Consider the following 16,300-nt stretch of genomic DNA (forward strand, 5'->3'; position numbering starts at 1 on the left):
TGGTGGTGCACATGCGTGCGAGGGCCCTTCCATCACTGCTTGCAGTTTTAATTCTTCTTCTTCTTCTTCTTCTTCTTCTTCTTCTTCTTCTCCGAAATGGATAGCATTTTTGAGGGCCTAAACATACCCGAAAACTCATGAAAATTTGCACACGCGTCCGAAGTGGCGAAAATTTACATGTAGTATAGGCGTCAGAAGTGGGCGTGTAGAAATGGCTCAATAGCGCCACCTGCAAAATTTCAAGAGAACAGCCCCCCTACTACGAAAAACGTACAGACACGAAATTTGGTAGGGTCATCTATTACTCCAAGACCTACAAAAAAGTCTCTCGGAGCTAAGCTCTAAACCCCACAGGAAGTCAGCCATTTTGAATTTTCTCTGTCATTTTTTGACATTTCCAAGCGTCGTACTTTAACGAACTCCTCCTAGAGATTTAATCCGATCATCATCATATTTGGTCAGTATCATCTAAAGGCCTTTGCGATGCTAAATTGCGGAGCTTTTGACTTTTCATTGGAGGGCGTGTCCGTGGCGGCCTGGCAAAGTGTAATGTTTCGCCATGAAACAGGAAGCTGATGTAATTCAGGCATACATTGTCCGATCCGCCCCTGACTTCACATGTTTGATAAGGGTCCAGGCCTGAACACATCAACATGGCATAATTCAGTAACACTCATAGCGCCACCTAGAGGCAGCAGGAAATACCATGTTTGATGCTGTGACTTACTGCTCTTAGGTATTTAACCATATCAACATCATATTTCACCAGTGTAATCTCAAGACCTTGTGTGATGATAAAAAGCAACGACCTTGACTTTTCATTAAAGGGCGTGTCCGTGGCGGCCTGGCAAAGTATCGCTAAATGAATCGCATTTTGACAGGCTAAACAAGCTCAAAAAGCCATAAAACGTTGCACACACGTCAGAAGTGGCAAAAATTTACATGTGGCATAGGCGCCAGAAGTGGGCGTGCAGAAATGGCTCGATAGCGCCACCTGCAAAATTTCAAGAGAACAGCCCCGCCGCTACGAAAATCCTACAGATACGAAATTTGGTAGGGTCATATGTCACCCCAAGACCTACAAAAAAGTCTCTTGGAGCGAAGCTCTAAACCTCACAGGAAGTCAGCCATTTTGAATTTTTGCTGTGATTTCTGTGCAAATTTTGTCATTTCCAGGCTTTGTACTTTAACGAACTCCTCCTAGAGATTTTGTCAGATCGTCATCATATTTGGTCAATCTCATCTAAAGGCCTTTGCGATGTTAAATTGCGGAGCTTTTGACTTTTCGTTGGAAGGTGTGTCCGTGGCGGCCTGACAAAGTTCAGCGTTTTCGCCATGAAACAGGAAGTTGTTATAACTAAGGCATACAATGTCCAATCTGCCCCACACTTCACATGTTTGATAAGAGTCTTGGCCTGAACACATTTCAATGCCAATATTCAGATTCAGTCCTAGCGCCACCTAGAGGTAGCAGGAAATGCCTTGTTTTACGCTGTGATTCACTGTTCTCATAGATATAATCAGATCATTATCATATCAGGTGAGACTGATCTTAAGCCCTTTGCGATGATAAATTGCGAAGATCTTGACTTTTCATTGAAGGGCGTGTCCGTGGCGGCCTCGCAAAGAGTGATGTTTCGCCATGACAAAGCTGTTGTAACTTAGGCATGCAATGTCCGACCTGTCACAGACATCATACGTTTGAAACGGGTCCTGGCCTCAACACATCAATGTTACAACAATCAATTACAATCATAGCGCCACATGCTGCACAAAGGAGGTGTGGAACTTCAAAGTTCCTTTAAATATCCGCCTATATTTACCCACTGAAATTTCAATCCCCCTGGTTCATTGCTTTACTAAGGCCATAGAGTGGTGGTGCACATGCGTGCGAGGGCCCTTCCATCACTGCTTGCAGTTTTTAGGGCCCGAGCACACCAGGGTGTGAGGACCCTATTGTTTTTGCTCCGTTTATTATTAGGGCCCGAGCACACCAGGGTGTGAGGACCCTATTGTTTTTCCTCCGTTTCTTCTTCTTCTTCTTCTTCTTCTTCTTCTTCTTCTTCTTCTTCTTCTTCTTCTTCTTCTTCTTCTTCTTCTTCTTCTTCTTCTTCTTCTTCTTCTTCTTCTTCTCCGAAATGGATCGCATTTTTGAGGGCCTAAACATACCCGAAAACTCATGAAAATTTGCACACGCGTCAGAAGTGGCGAAAATTTACATGTAGTATAGGCGTCAGAAGTGGGTGTGTAAAAATGGCTCGATAGCGCCACCTGCAAAATTTCAAGAGAACAGCCCCCCCACTACGAAAAACTTACAGATACGAAATTTGGTAGGATCATCTATTACTCCAAGACCTACAAAAAAGTCTCTTGGAGCTAAGCTCTAAACCCCACAGGAAGTCAGCCATTTTGAATTTTCTCTGTCATTTTTTGACATTTCCAAACGTCGTACTTTAACGAACTCCTCCTAGAGATTTAATCCGATCATCATCATATTTGGTCAGTATCATCTAAAGGCCTTTGCGATGCTAAATTGCGGAGCTTTTGACTTTTCATTGGAGGGCGTGTCCGTGGCGGCCTGGCAAAATGTAATGTTTCGCCATGAAACAGGAAGCTGATGTAATTCAGGCATACATTGTCCGATCTGCCCCTGACTTCACACGTTTGATAAGGGTCCAGGCCTGAACACATCAACATGGCATAATTCAGTAACAATCATAGCGCCACCTAGAGGCAGCAGGAAATACCATGTTTGACGCTGTGACTTACTGCTCTTAGGTATTTAACCATATCAACATCATATTTCACCAGTGTAATCTCAAGACCTTGTGTGATGATAAAAAGCAACAACCTTGACTTTTCATTAAAGGGTGTGTCCGTGGCGGTCTGGCAAAGTATTGCTAATTGAATCGCATTTTGACAGGCTAAACAAGCTCAAAAAGTCATAAAACGTTGCACACACGTCAGAAGTGGCAAAAATTTACATGTGGCATAGGCGCCAGAAGTGGGCGTGCAGAAATGGCTCGATAGCGCCACCTGCAAAATTTCAAGAGAACAGCCCCGCCGCTACGAAAATCCTACAGAAACGAAATTTGGTAGGGTCATATATCACCCCAAGACCTACAAAAAAGTCTCTTGGAGCGAAGCTCTAAACCTCACAGGAAGTCAGGCATTTTGAATTTTTGCTGTGATTTCTGTGCAAATTTTGTCATTTCCAGGCTTCGTACTTTAACGAACTCCTCCTAGAGATTTTGTCAGATCGTCATCATATTTGGTCAATCTCATCTAAAGGCCTTTGCGATGTTAAATTGCGGAGCGTTTGACTTTTCGTTGGAAGGTGTGTCCGTGGCGGCCTGACAAATTTCAGCGTTTTCGCCATGAAACAGGAAGTTGTTATAACTAAGGCATACAATGTCCAATCTGCCCCACACTTCACATGTTTGATAAGAGTCTTGGCCTGAACACATTTCAATGCCAATATTCAGCTTCAGTCCTAGCGCCACCTAGAGGTAGCAGGAAATGCCTTGTTTTACGCTGTGATTCACTGTTCTCAGAGATTTAATCAAATCATTATCATATCAGGTGAGACTGATCTTAAGCCCTTTGCGATGATAAATTGCGAAGATCTTGACTTTTCGTTGAAGGGTGTGTCCGTGGCGGCCTCGCAAAGAGTGATGTTTCTCCATGAGAAAGCTGTTGTAACTCAGGCATGCAATGTCCACCTCTCACAGACATCATACGTTTGACAAGGGTCCTGGCCTCAACACATCAATGTTACAACAATCAAATACAATCATAGCGCCACCTGCTGCACAAAGGAGGTGTGGCACTTCAAAGTTCCTTTGAATATCCGCCTATATTTACCCACTGCAATTTTAAACCCCCTGGTTCATTGCTTTACTAAGGCCATAGAGTGGCGGTGCACATGCGTGCGAGGGCCCTTCCATCACTGCTTGCAGTTTTAATTAGGGCCCGAGCACACCGGGGTGCGAGGACCCTATTGTTTTTGCTCGGTTTATTATTATTATTATTATTATTATTAGGGCCCGAGCACACCGGGGTGCGAGGACCCTATTGTTTTTGCTCGGTTTATTATTATTATTATTATTATTATTAGGGCCCGAGCACACCAGGGTGTGAGGACCCTATTGTTTTTGCTCCGTTTATTATTATTAGGGCCCGAGCACCGAGGAGCAGGCCAGAATGGCCTGCACCGTGGGTGCAAAGCCCTATTGTTTTTGCTTCGTTTATTATTATTATTATTATTTTCCGAAATGAATCGCATTTTTGAAGGCCTAACCATGCTCAAAAACTCATGAAATTTTGCACACGCGTCAGAGGTGGTGAAAATTTACATGTGGTATAGGCGTCAGAAGTGGGCATGTAGAAATGGCTCGAAAGCGCCACCTGCAAAATTTCAAAAGAACAGCCCCCCCACTACGAAAAACGTACAGATACGAAATTTGGTAGGATCATCTATCACCCCAAGACCTACAAAAAAGTCTCTTGGAACTAAGCTCTAAACCCCACAGGAAGTCAGCCATTTTGAATTTTCTCTGTCATTTTTTGACATTTCCAAGCGTCATACTTTAACGAACTCCTCCCAGTGATTTAATCCGATCATCATCATATTTGGTCAGTATCATCTAAAGGCCTTTGCGATGCTAAATTGCGGAGCTTTTGACTTTTCATTGGAGGGTGTGTCTGTGGCGGCCTGACAAATTTCAGCGTTTTCGCCATGAAACAGGAAGTTGTTCTAACTCAGGCATACAATGGCCAATCTGCCCCACGCTTCACATGTTTGATAAGGGTCTTGGCCTGAACACATTTCAATGCCAATATTTGGCTTCAGTCATAGCGCCACCTAGAGCTAGCAGAAAATGCCATGTTTTACGCTGTGATTTACTGCTCGTAGAGATTTAATCCAATCATCATCATATTTGGTCAGACTGATCTTAAGCCCTTTGCAATGATAAATTGCGAAGATCTTGACTTTACGTTGGAGGGCGTGTCCGTGGCGGCCTGGCAAAGAGTGATGTTTCGCCATGAAACAGGAAGCTGTTGTAATTCAGGCATACATTGTCCGATCTGCCCCCGACTTCACACGTTTGATTAGGGTCCCAGCCTAAACACATCAACATGGCATAATTCAGTAACAGTCATAGCGCCACCTAGAGGCAGCAGGAAATGCCATGTTTGACGCTGTGACTTACTGCTCTTACAGATTTAACCATATTAACATCATATTTCATCAGTCTAATATCAAGACCTTGTGTGATGATAAATAGCAACGACCTTGACTTTTCGTTAAAGGGCGTGTCCGTTGCGGCCTCGCAAAGTATCGCTAAATGAATCGCATTTTTGACAGCCTAAACAAGCTCAAAAAGTCATGAAACGTTGCACACGTGTCAAAGGTGGCGAAAATGTTCATGTGATATAGGCTTCAGAACTTGGGGTGTTAAAATGGCTCTATAGCGCCACCTACAAAAATTTAATAGAGCAGCCCCCCCGCTACGTTAATCGTACAGATACGAAATGCGGTAGGATCATTTATCACCCCAAGACCTACAAAAAAGTCTCTTGGAGCAAAGCTCTAAACCCCACAGGAAGTCAGCCATTTTGAATTTTCTCTGTAAATTGACGGCAAATTTTGGCATTTCTGGCCTTCGTATTTTAACGAACTCCTCCTAGAAATTTAATCAGATAATCATCATATTTGGTGTGTGTCATCTAAAGGGCTTTGCAATGCTAAATTGCAGAGATCTTGACATTTCAATGGAGGGTGTGTACGTAGCGGCTTGCCAAATTTCTGTGTTTCTCAAAGAAACAGGAAGTTGTTCTAACTCAGGTTTAAAATGTCCAATCTGACCCACGCTTCATAGGCTTGATAAGTGTCCTTTCCTGAACACATCAACATGGCAATATTCAGTAAAAGTTATAGCGCCACCTGCTGGAAGCAGGAAATGACATGTTTTACACTGTGATTTACTGCTCATTGAAATGTATTCAGATCATCATCATATTTGGTCAATCTGAACTTAGGGATTTCACAATGATAAATTGTGAAGATCTTGACATTTCGTTAAAGGGGCGTGTCCGTGGTGGCCTATCAAAGTTTGATGTTTCGCCATAAGAAAGCTGTCGTAACTCAGGCATGCAATGTCCGATTTGTCACAGACATCATATGTTTGACAAGGGTCCTGGCCTCAACACATCAATGTTGCAACAATCAATTACAATCATAGCACCACCTGCTGCACAAAGGAGGTGTGGCACTTCAAAGTTCCTTTGAATATCCACCTATATTTACCCACTGAAATTTCAATCCCCCTGGTTTATTGCTTTACTAAGGCCATAGAGTGCCGGTGCACATGCGTGCGAGGGCCCTTCCATCACTGCTTGCAGTTTTAATTATTATTTATTCTTCTTCTTCTCCAAAGTGAATCGCATTTTTGAGGGGCGAAACATGCTCGAAAACTCATGAAATTTTGCACACATGTCAGGAGTGGCGAAAATTTACATGTGGCATAGGCGCCAGAAGTGGGCGTGTAGAAATGGCTCGATAGCGCCACCTGCAAAATTTCATGAGAAGAGCCCCCCCACTACGAAAAACGTACAGATACGAAATTTGGTAGGATCATCTATCACCCCAAGACCTACAAAAAAGTCTCTTGGAGCGAAGCTCTAAACCCAACAGGAAGTCGGCCATTTTGAATTTTTGCCTTGATTTTTGTGCAAATTTGGTCATTTCCAGGCTTCATACTTTAACGAAACTCCTCCTACAGATTTAATCCGATCAACGTCATATTTGGACAATCTTATCTAAAGTCCTTTGCGATGTTAAATTGCGGAGATCTTGACTTTTCGTTGGAGGGTGTGTCCGTGGCGGCCTGACAAATTTCTGCATTTTCGCCATGAAACAGGAAGTGGCTCTAACTCAGGCATACAATGTCCAATCTGCCCCACGCTTCATACGTTTGATAAGGGTCTTGGCCTGAACACATTTCAATGCCAATATACAGCTTCAGTCATAGCGCCACCTAGAGGTAGCAGGAAATGCCATGTTTTACGCTGTGATTTACTGCTCTTAGAGATTTAATCAAATCATCATCATATCTGGTCAGACTGATCTTAAGTCCTTTGCGATAATAAATTGCAAAGATCTTGACTTTTCGTTGAAGGGCGTGTCCGTGGCAGCCTGGCAAAGTGTGATGTTTCACCATGAAACAGGAAGCTGTTGTAATTCAGACATACATACTCCGATCTGCCCCCAACTTCACACGTTTCATAAGGGTCCCGGCCTGAACACATCAACATGGCATAATTCAGTATCAGTCATAGCGCCACCTAGAGGAAGCAGGAAATACCACCTTTTATGCTGTGACTTACTGCTCTTAGAGATTTAACCATATCAACATCATATTTCATCAGTCTAATCTCAAGACCTTGTGTGATGATAAATAGCAACGACCTTGACTTTTCATTAAAGGGCGTGTCCGTTGCGGCCTCGCAAAGTATCGCTAAATGAATCCCATTTTTGACAGCCTAAACGAGCTCAAAAAGTCATGAAACGTTCCACACGTGTCAAAAGTGGCGAATATTTTCATGTGATATAGGCTTCAGAACTTGGGGTGTTAAAATGGCTCTATAGCGCCACCTACAAAAATTAAATAGAGCAGCCCCCCCGCTACGTTAATCGCACAAATGCGAAATGCGGTAGGATCATGTATCACCCCAAGACCTACAAAAAAGTCTCTTGGAGCAAAGCTCTAAACCCCACAGGAAGTCAGCCATTTTGAATTTTCTCTGTAATTTGAGTGCAACTTTTGCCATTTCTGGCCTTCGTATTTTAACAAACTCCTCCTATAAATTTAATCAGATAATCATCATATTTGGTGAGTGTCATCTAAAGGGCTTTGCAATGCTAAATTGCGGAGATCTTGACATTTCAATGGAGGGTGTGTATGTGGCGGCTTGCCAAATTTCTGTGTTTCTCAATGAAACAGGAAGTTGTTCTAACTCAGGTTTAAAATGTCCAACCTGACCCACGCTTCACAAGTTTGATAATTGTCCTGTCCTGAACACATCAACATGGCAATATTCAGTAAAAGTTATAGCGCCACCTGCTGGAAGCAGGAAATGACATGTTTTACACTGTGATTTACGGCTCATTGAAATGTATTCAGATCATCATCATATTTGGTCAGTCTGAACTTAGGAACTTCACAATGATAAATTGGTAAGATCTTGACATTTCGTTAAAGGGGCGTGTCCGTTGTGGCCTGTCAAAGTTAGATTTTTCGCGATGAGAAAGCTGTTGTAACTCAGACATGCAATGTCCGACCTGTCACAGACATCATACGTTTGACAAGGGTCCTGGCCTCAACACATCAATGTTACAACAATCAATTACAATCATAGCGCCACCTGCTGCATAAAGGAGTAGTGGCACTTCAAAGTTCCTTTGAATATCCACCTATATTTATCCACGGAAATTTCAATCCCCCTGGTTTATTGCTTTACTAAGGCCATAGAGTGGCGGTGCACATGCGTGCGAGGGCCCTTCCATCACTGCTTGCAGTTTTAATTATTATTTATTCTTCTTCTTCTCCAAAGTGAATCGCATTTTTGAGGGGCGAAACATGCTCGAAAACTCATGAAATTTTGCACACATGTCAGAAGTGGCGAAAATTTACATGTGGTATAGGCGCCAGAAGTGGGCGTGTAAAAATGGCTCGATAGCGCCACCTGCAAAATTTCAAGAGAACAGCCCCCCCGCTACGAAAAACGTACAGATACGAAATTTGATAGGATCATCTATCACCCCAAGACCTACAAAAAAGTCTCTCGGAGCAAAGCTCTAAACCCAACAGGAAGTCCGCCATTTTGATTTTTTGCCTTGATTTTTGTGCAAATTTGGTCATTTCCAGGCTTCATACTTTAAAGAACTCCTACTACAGATTTAATCCGATCATCGTCATATTTGGTCAATCTCTTGTAAAGGCCTTTGCGATGTTAAATTGCGGAGATCTTGACTTTTCGTTGGAGGGTGTGTCCGTGGCGGCCTGACAAATTTCTGCATTTTCACCATGAAACAGGAAGTGGCTCTAACTCAGGCATACAATGTCCAATCTGCCCCACGCTTCACATGTTTGATAAGAGTCTTGGCCTGAACACATTTCAATGCCAATATTCAACTTCACTCATAGCGCCACCTAGAGGTAGGAGGAAATACCATGTTTTACGCTGTGATTTACTGCTCTTAGAGATTTAATCAAATCATCATCATATTCGGTCTGACTGATGTTAAGCCCTTTGCGATGATAAATTGCGAAGATCTTGACTTTTTGTTGAAGGGCGTGTCCGTGGCGGCCTGGCAAAGTGTGATGTTTCACCATGAAACAGGAAGCTGTTGTAATTCAGACATACATAGTCCGATCTGCCCCCAACTTCACACGTTTCATAAGGGTCCCGGCCTGAACACATCAACATGGCATAATTCAGTATCAGTCATAGCGCCACCTAGAGGCAGCAGGAAATACCACCTTTTATGCTGTGACTTACTGCTCTTAGAGATTTAACCATATCAACATCATATTTCATCAGTCTAATCTCAAGACCTTGTGTGATGATAAATAGCAACGACCTTGACTTTTCGTTAAAGGGCGTGTCCGTCGCGGCCTCGCAAAATATCGCTAAATGAATCCCATTTTTGACAGCCTAAACAAGCTCAAAAAGTCATAAAACGTTGCACACACGTCAGAAGTGGCAAAAATTTACATGTGGCATAGGCGCCAGAAGTGGGCGTGCAGAAATGGCTCGATAGCGCCACCTGCAAAATTTCAAGAGAACAGCCCCGCCGCTACGAAAATCCTACAGATACGAAATTTGGTAGGGTCATATGTCACCCCAAGACCTACAAAAAAGTCTCTTGGAGCGAAGCTCTAAACCTCACAGGAAGTCAGCCATTTTTAATTTTTGCTGTGATTTCTGTGCAAATTTTGTCATTTCCAGGCTTCGTACTTTAACGAACTCCTCCTAGAGATTTTGTTAGATCGTCATCATATTTGGTCAATCTCATCTAAAGGCCTTTGCGATGTTAAATTGCGGAGCTTTTGACTTTTCGTTGGAAGGTGTGTCCGTGGCGGCCTGACAAAGTTCAGCGTTTTCGCTATGAAACCGGAAGTTGTTATAACTAAGGCATACAATGTCCAATCTGCCCCACACTTAACACGTTTGATAAGAGTCTTGGCCTGAACACATTTTAATGCCAATATTCAGCTTCAGTCCTAGCGCCACCTAGAGGTAGCAGGAAATGCCTTGTTTTACGCTGTGATTCACTGTTCTCAGAGATTTAATCAAATCATTATCATATCAGGTGAGACTGATCTTAAGCCCTTTGCGATGATAAATTGCGAAGATCTTGACTTTTCGTTGAAGGGTGTGTCCGTGGCGGCCTCGCAAAGAGTGATGTTTCTCCATGAGAAAGCTGTTGTATCTCAGGCATGCAATGTCCGACCTGTCACAGACATTATACGTTTGACAAGGGTCCTGGCCTCAACACATCAATGTTACAACAATCAAATACAATCATAGCGCCACCTGCTGCAAAAAGGAGGTGTGGCACTTCAAAGTTCCTTTGAATATCCGCCTATATTTACCCACTGAAATTTCAATCCCCCTGGTTCATTGCTTTACTAAGGCCATAGAGTGGCGGTGCACATGCGTGCGAGGGCCCTTCCATCACTGCTTGTTAGGGCCCGAGCACACCAGGGTGTGAGGACCCTATTGTTTTTGCTCCGTTTATTATTATTCTTCTTCTTCTTCTTCTTCTTCTTCTTCTTCTTCTTCTTCTTCTCCGAAATGGATCGCATTTTTGAGGGCCTAAACATACCCGAAAACTCATGAAAATTTGCACACGCGTCAGAAGTGGCGAAAATTTACATGTAGTATAGGCGTCAGAAGTGGGCGTGTAAAAATGGCTCGATAGCGCCACCTGCAAAATTTCAAGAGAACAGCCCCCCCACTACGAAAAACGTACAGATACGAAATTTGGTAGGATCATCTATTACTCCAAGACCTACAAAAAAGTCTCTTGGAGCTAAGCTCTAAACCCCACAGGAAGTCAGCCATTTTGAATTTTCCAAGCGTCGTACTTTAACGAACTCCTCCTAGAGATTTAATCCGATCATCATCATATTTGGTCAGTATCATCTAAAGGCCTTTGCGATGCTAAATTGCGGAGCTTTTGACTTTTCATTGGAGGGCGTGTCCGTGGCGGCCTGGCAAAGTGTAATGTTTCGCCATGAAACAGGAAGCTGATGTAATTCAGGCATACATTGTCCGATCTGCCCCTGACTTCACATGTTTGATAAGGGTCCAGGCCTGAACACATCAACATGGCATAATTCAGTAACAGTCATAGCGCCACCTAGAGGCAGCAGGAAATACCATGTTTGACGCTGTGACTTACTGCTCCTAGGTATTTAACCATATCAACATCATATTTCACCAGTGTAATCTCAAGACCTTGTGTGATGATAAAAAGCAACGACCTTGACTTTTCATTAAAGGGCGTGTCCGTGGCGGCCTGGCAAAGTATCGCTAATTGAATCGCATTTTGACAGGCTAAACAACCTCAAAAAGTCATAAAACGTTGCACACACGTCAGAAGTGGCAAAGTTTACATGTGGCATAGGCGCCAGAAGTGGGCGTGCAGAAATGGCTCGATAGCGCCACCTGCAAAATTTCAAGAGAACAGCCCCGCCGCTACGAAAATCCTACAGAAACGAAATTTGGTAGGGTCATATATCACCCCAAGACCTACAAAAAAGTCTCTTGGAGTGAAGCTCTAAACCTCACAGGAAGTCAGCCATTTTGAATTTTTGCTGTGATTTCTGTGCAAATTTTGTCATTTCCAGGCTTCGTACTTTAACGAACTCCTCCTAGAGATTTTGTCAGATCGTCATCATATTTGGTCAATCTCATCTAAAGGCCTTTGCGATGTTAAATTGCGGAGCTTTTGACTTTTCGTTGGAAGGTGTGTCCGTGGCGGCCTGACAAATTTCAGCGTTTTCGCCATGAAACAGGAAGTTGTTATAACTAAGGCATACAATGTCCAATCTGCCCCACACTTCACATGTTTGATAAGAGTCTTGGCCTAAACACATTTCAATGCCAATATTCAGCTTCAGTCCTAGCGCCACCTAGAGGTAGCAGGAAATGCCTTGTTTTACGCTGTGATTCACTGTTCTCAGAGATTTAATCAAATCATTATCATATCAGGTGAGACTGATCTTAAGCCATTTGCGATGATAAATTGCGAAGATCTTGACTTTTCGTTGAAGGGCGTGTCCGTGGCGGCCTCGCAAAGAGTGATGTTTCTCCATGAGAAAGCTGTTGTAACTCAGGCATGCAATGTCCGACCTGTCACAGACATCATACGTTTGACAAGGGTCCTGGCCTCAACACATCAATGTTACAACAATCAAATACAATCATAGCGCCACCTGCTTCACAAAGGAGGTGTGGCATTTCAAAGTTCCTTTGAATATCCGCCTATATTTACCCACTGAAATTTCAATCCCCCTGGTTCATTGCTTTACTAAGGCCATAGAGTGGCGGTGCACATGCGTGTGAGGGCCCTTCCATCACTGCTTGCAGTTTTTTATTATTTATTCTTCTTCTTCTCCAAAGTGAATCGCATTTTTGAGGGGCGAAACATGCTCGAAAACTCATGAAATTTTGCACACATGTCAGAAGTGGCGAAAATTTACATGTGGTATAGGCGCCAGAAGTGGGCGTGTAAAAATGGCTCGATAGCGCCACCTGCAAAATTTCAAGAGAACAGCCCCCCCGCTACGAAAAACGTACAGATACGAAATTTGATAGGATCATCTATCACCCCAAGACCTACAAAAAAGTCTCTCGGAGCAAAGCTCTAAACCCAACAGGAAGTCCGCCATTTTGATTTTTTGCCTTGATTTTTGTGCAAATTTGGTCATTTCCAGGCTTCATACTTTAACGAACTCCTACTACAGATTTAATCCGATCATCGTCATATTTGGTCAATCTCTTGTAAAGGCCTTTGCGATGTTAAATTGCGGAGATCTTGACTTTTCGTTGGAGGGTGTGTCCGTGGCGGCCTGACAAATTTCTGCATTTTCGCCATGAAACAGGAAGTGGCTCTAACTCAGGCATACAATGTCCAATCTGCCCCACGCTTCACCTGTTTGATAAGAGTCTTGGCCTGAACACATTTCAATGCCAATATTCAACTTCACTCATAGCGCCACCTAGAGGTAGGAGGAAATGCCTTGTTTTACGCTGTGATTTACTGCTCTTAGAGATTTAATCAAATCATCATCATATTCGGTCTGACTGATGTTAAGCCCTTTGCGATGATAAATTGCGAAGATCTTGACTTTTTGTTGAAGGGCGTGTCCGTGGCGGCCTGGCAAAGTGTGATGTTTCACCATGAAACAGGAAGCTGTTGTAATTCAGACATACATAGTCCGATCTGCCCCCAACTTCACACGTTTCATAAGGGTCCCGGCCTGAACACATCAACATGGCATAATTCAGTATCAGTCATAGCGCCACCTAGAGGCAGCAGGAAATACCACCTTTTATGCTGTGACTTACTGCTCTTAGAGATTTAACCATATCAACATCATATTTCATCAGTCTAATCTCAAGACCTTGTGTGATGATAAATAGCAACGACCTTGACTTTTCGTTAAAGGGCGTGTCCGTCGCGGCCTCGCAAAATATCGCTAAATGAATCCCATTTTTGACAGCCTAAACAAGCTCAAAAAGTCATAAAATGTTGCACACACGTCAGAAGTGGCAAAAATTTACATGTGGCATAGGCGCCAGAAGTGGGCGTGCAGAAATGGCTCGATAGCGCCACCTGCAAAATTTCAAGAGAACAGCCCCGCCGCTACGAAAATCCTACAGATACGAAATTTGGTAGTGTCATATGTCACCCCAAGACCTACAAAAAAGTCTCTTGGAGCGAAGCTCTAAACCTCACAGGAAGTCAGCCATTTTGAATTTTTGCTGTGATTTCTGTGCAAATTTTGTCATTTCCAGGCTTCGTACTTTAACGAACTCCTCCTAGAGATTTTGTTAGATCGTCATCATATTTGGTCAATCTCATCTAAAGGCCTTTGCGATGTTAAATTGCGGAGCTTTTGACTTTTCGTTGGAAGGTGTGTCCGTGGCGGCCTGACAAAGTTCAGCGTTTTCGCTATGAAACCGGAAGTTGTTATAACTAAGGCATACAATGTCCAATCTGCCCCACACTTAACACGTTTGATAAGAGTCTTGGCCTGAACACATTTCAATGCCAATATTCAGCTTCAGTCCTAGCACCACCTAGAGGTAGCAGGAAATGCCTTGTTTTACGCTGTGATTCACTGTTCTCAGAGATTTAATCAAATCATTATCATATCAGGTGAGACTGATCTTAAGCCCTTTGCGATGATATATTGCGAAGATCTTGACTTTTCGTTGAAGGGCGTGTCCGTGGCGACCTCGCAAAGCGTGATGTTTCGCCATGAGAAAGCTGTTGTAACTCAGGCATGCAATGTCCGATCGGTCACAGACATCATACGTTTGACAAGGGTCCGGGCCTCAACACATCAATGTTACAACAATCAAATACAATCATAGCGCCACCTGCTGCAAAAAGGAGGTGTGGCACTTCAAAGTTCCTTTGAATATCCGCCTATATTTACCCACTGAAATTTCAATCCCCCTGGTTCATTGCTTTACTAAGGCCATAGAGTGGCGGTGCACATGCATGCGAGGGCCCTTCCATCACTGCTTGCAGTTTTAATTATTATTTATTCTTCTTCTTCTCCAAAGTGAATCGCATTTTTGAGGGGCGAAACATGCTCGAAAACTCATGAAATTTTGCACACATGTCAGAAGTGGCGAAAATTTACATGTGGTATAGGCGCCAGAAGTGGGCGTGTAGAAATGGCTCGATAGCGCCACCTGCAAAATTTCAAGAGAACAGCCCCCCCGCTACGAAAAACGTACAGATACGAAATTTGGTAGGATCATCTATCACCCCAAGACCTACAAAAAAGTCTCTTGGAGCGAAGCTCTAAACCCAACAGGAAGTCCGCCATTTTTAATTTTTGCCTTGATTTTTGTGCAAATTTGGTCATTTCCAGGCTTCATACTTTAACGAACTCCTCCTACAGATTTAATCCGATCATCGTCATATTTGGTCAATCTCATCTTAAGGCCTTTGCGATGTTAAATTGCGGAGCTTTTGACTTTTCGTTGTAGGGTGTGTCCGTGGCGGCATGACAAATTTCAGCGTTTTCGCCATGAAACAGGAAGTGGTTCTAACTCAGTCATACAATGTCCAATCTGACCCACGCTTCACACGTTTGATAAGGGTCTTGGCCTGAACACATTTCAATGCCAATATTCAGCTTCAGTCATAGCGCCACCTAGAGGCAGCGGGAAATGCCATGTTTCACGCTGTGATTTACTGCTCTTAGAGATTTAATCACATCATCATCATATTTGGTCAGACTGATGTTAAGCCCTTTGCCGTGATAAATTGCGAAGATCTTGACTTTTCGTTGAAGGGCGTGTCCGTGGCAGCCTGGCAAAGTGTGATATTTCGCCATGAAAAAGGAAGCTGTTGTAATTCAGACATACATAGTCCGATCTGCCCCCAACTTCACACGTTTCATAAGGGTCCCGGCCTGAACACATCAACATGGCATAATTCAGTATCAGTCATAGCGCCACCTAGAGGCAGCAGGAAATACCACCTTTTATGCTGTGACTTACTGCTCTTAGAGATTTAACCATATCAACATCATATTTCATCAGTCTAATCTCAAGACCTTGTGTGATGATAAATAGCATCGACCTTGATTTTTCGTTAAAGGGCGTGTCCGTTGCGGCCTCACAAAGTATCGCTAAATGAATCCCCTTTTTGACAGCCTAAACGAGCTCAAAAAGTCATGAAACATTGCACACGTGTCAAAAGTGGCGAATATTTTCATGTGATATAGGCTTCAGAACTTGGGATGTTAAAATGGCTCTATAGCGCCACCTACAAAAATTCAATAGAGCAGCCCCCCCCCCGCTACGTTAATCGCACAGATACGAAATGCGGTAGGATCATGTATCACCCCAAGACCTACAAAAAAGTCTCTTGGAGCAAAGCTCTAAACCCCACAAGAAGTCAGCCATTTTGAATTTTCTCTGTAATTTGAGTGCAAATTTTGCCATTTCTGGCCTTCGTATTTTAACAAACTCCTCCTAT

Source organism: Paramisgurnus dabryanus, chromosome 11 (genome assembly GCF_030506205.2).
Source record: "Paramisgurnus dabryanus chromosome 11, PD_genome_1.1, whole genome shotgun sequence".
Classification (NCBI taxonomy): Eukaryota; Metazoa; Chordata; class Actinopteri; order Cypriniformes; family Cobitidae; genus Paramisgurnus; species Paramisgurnus dabryanus.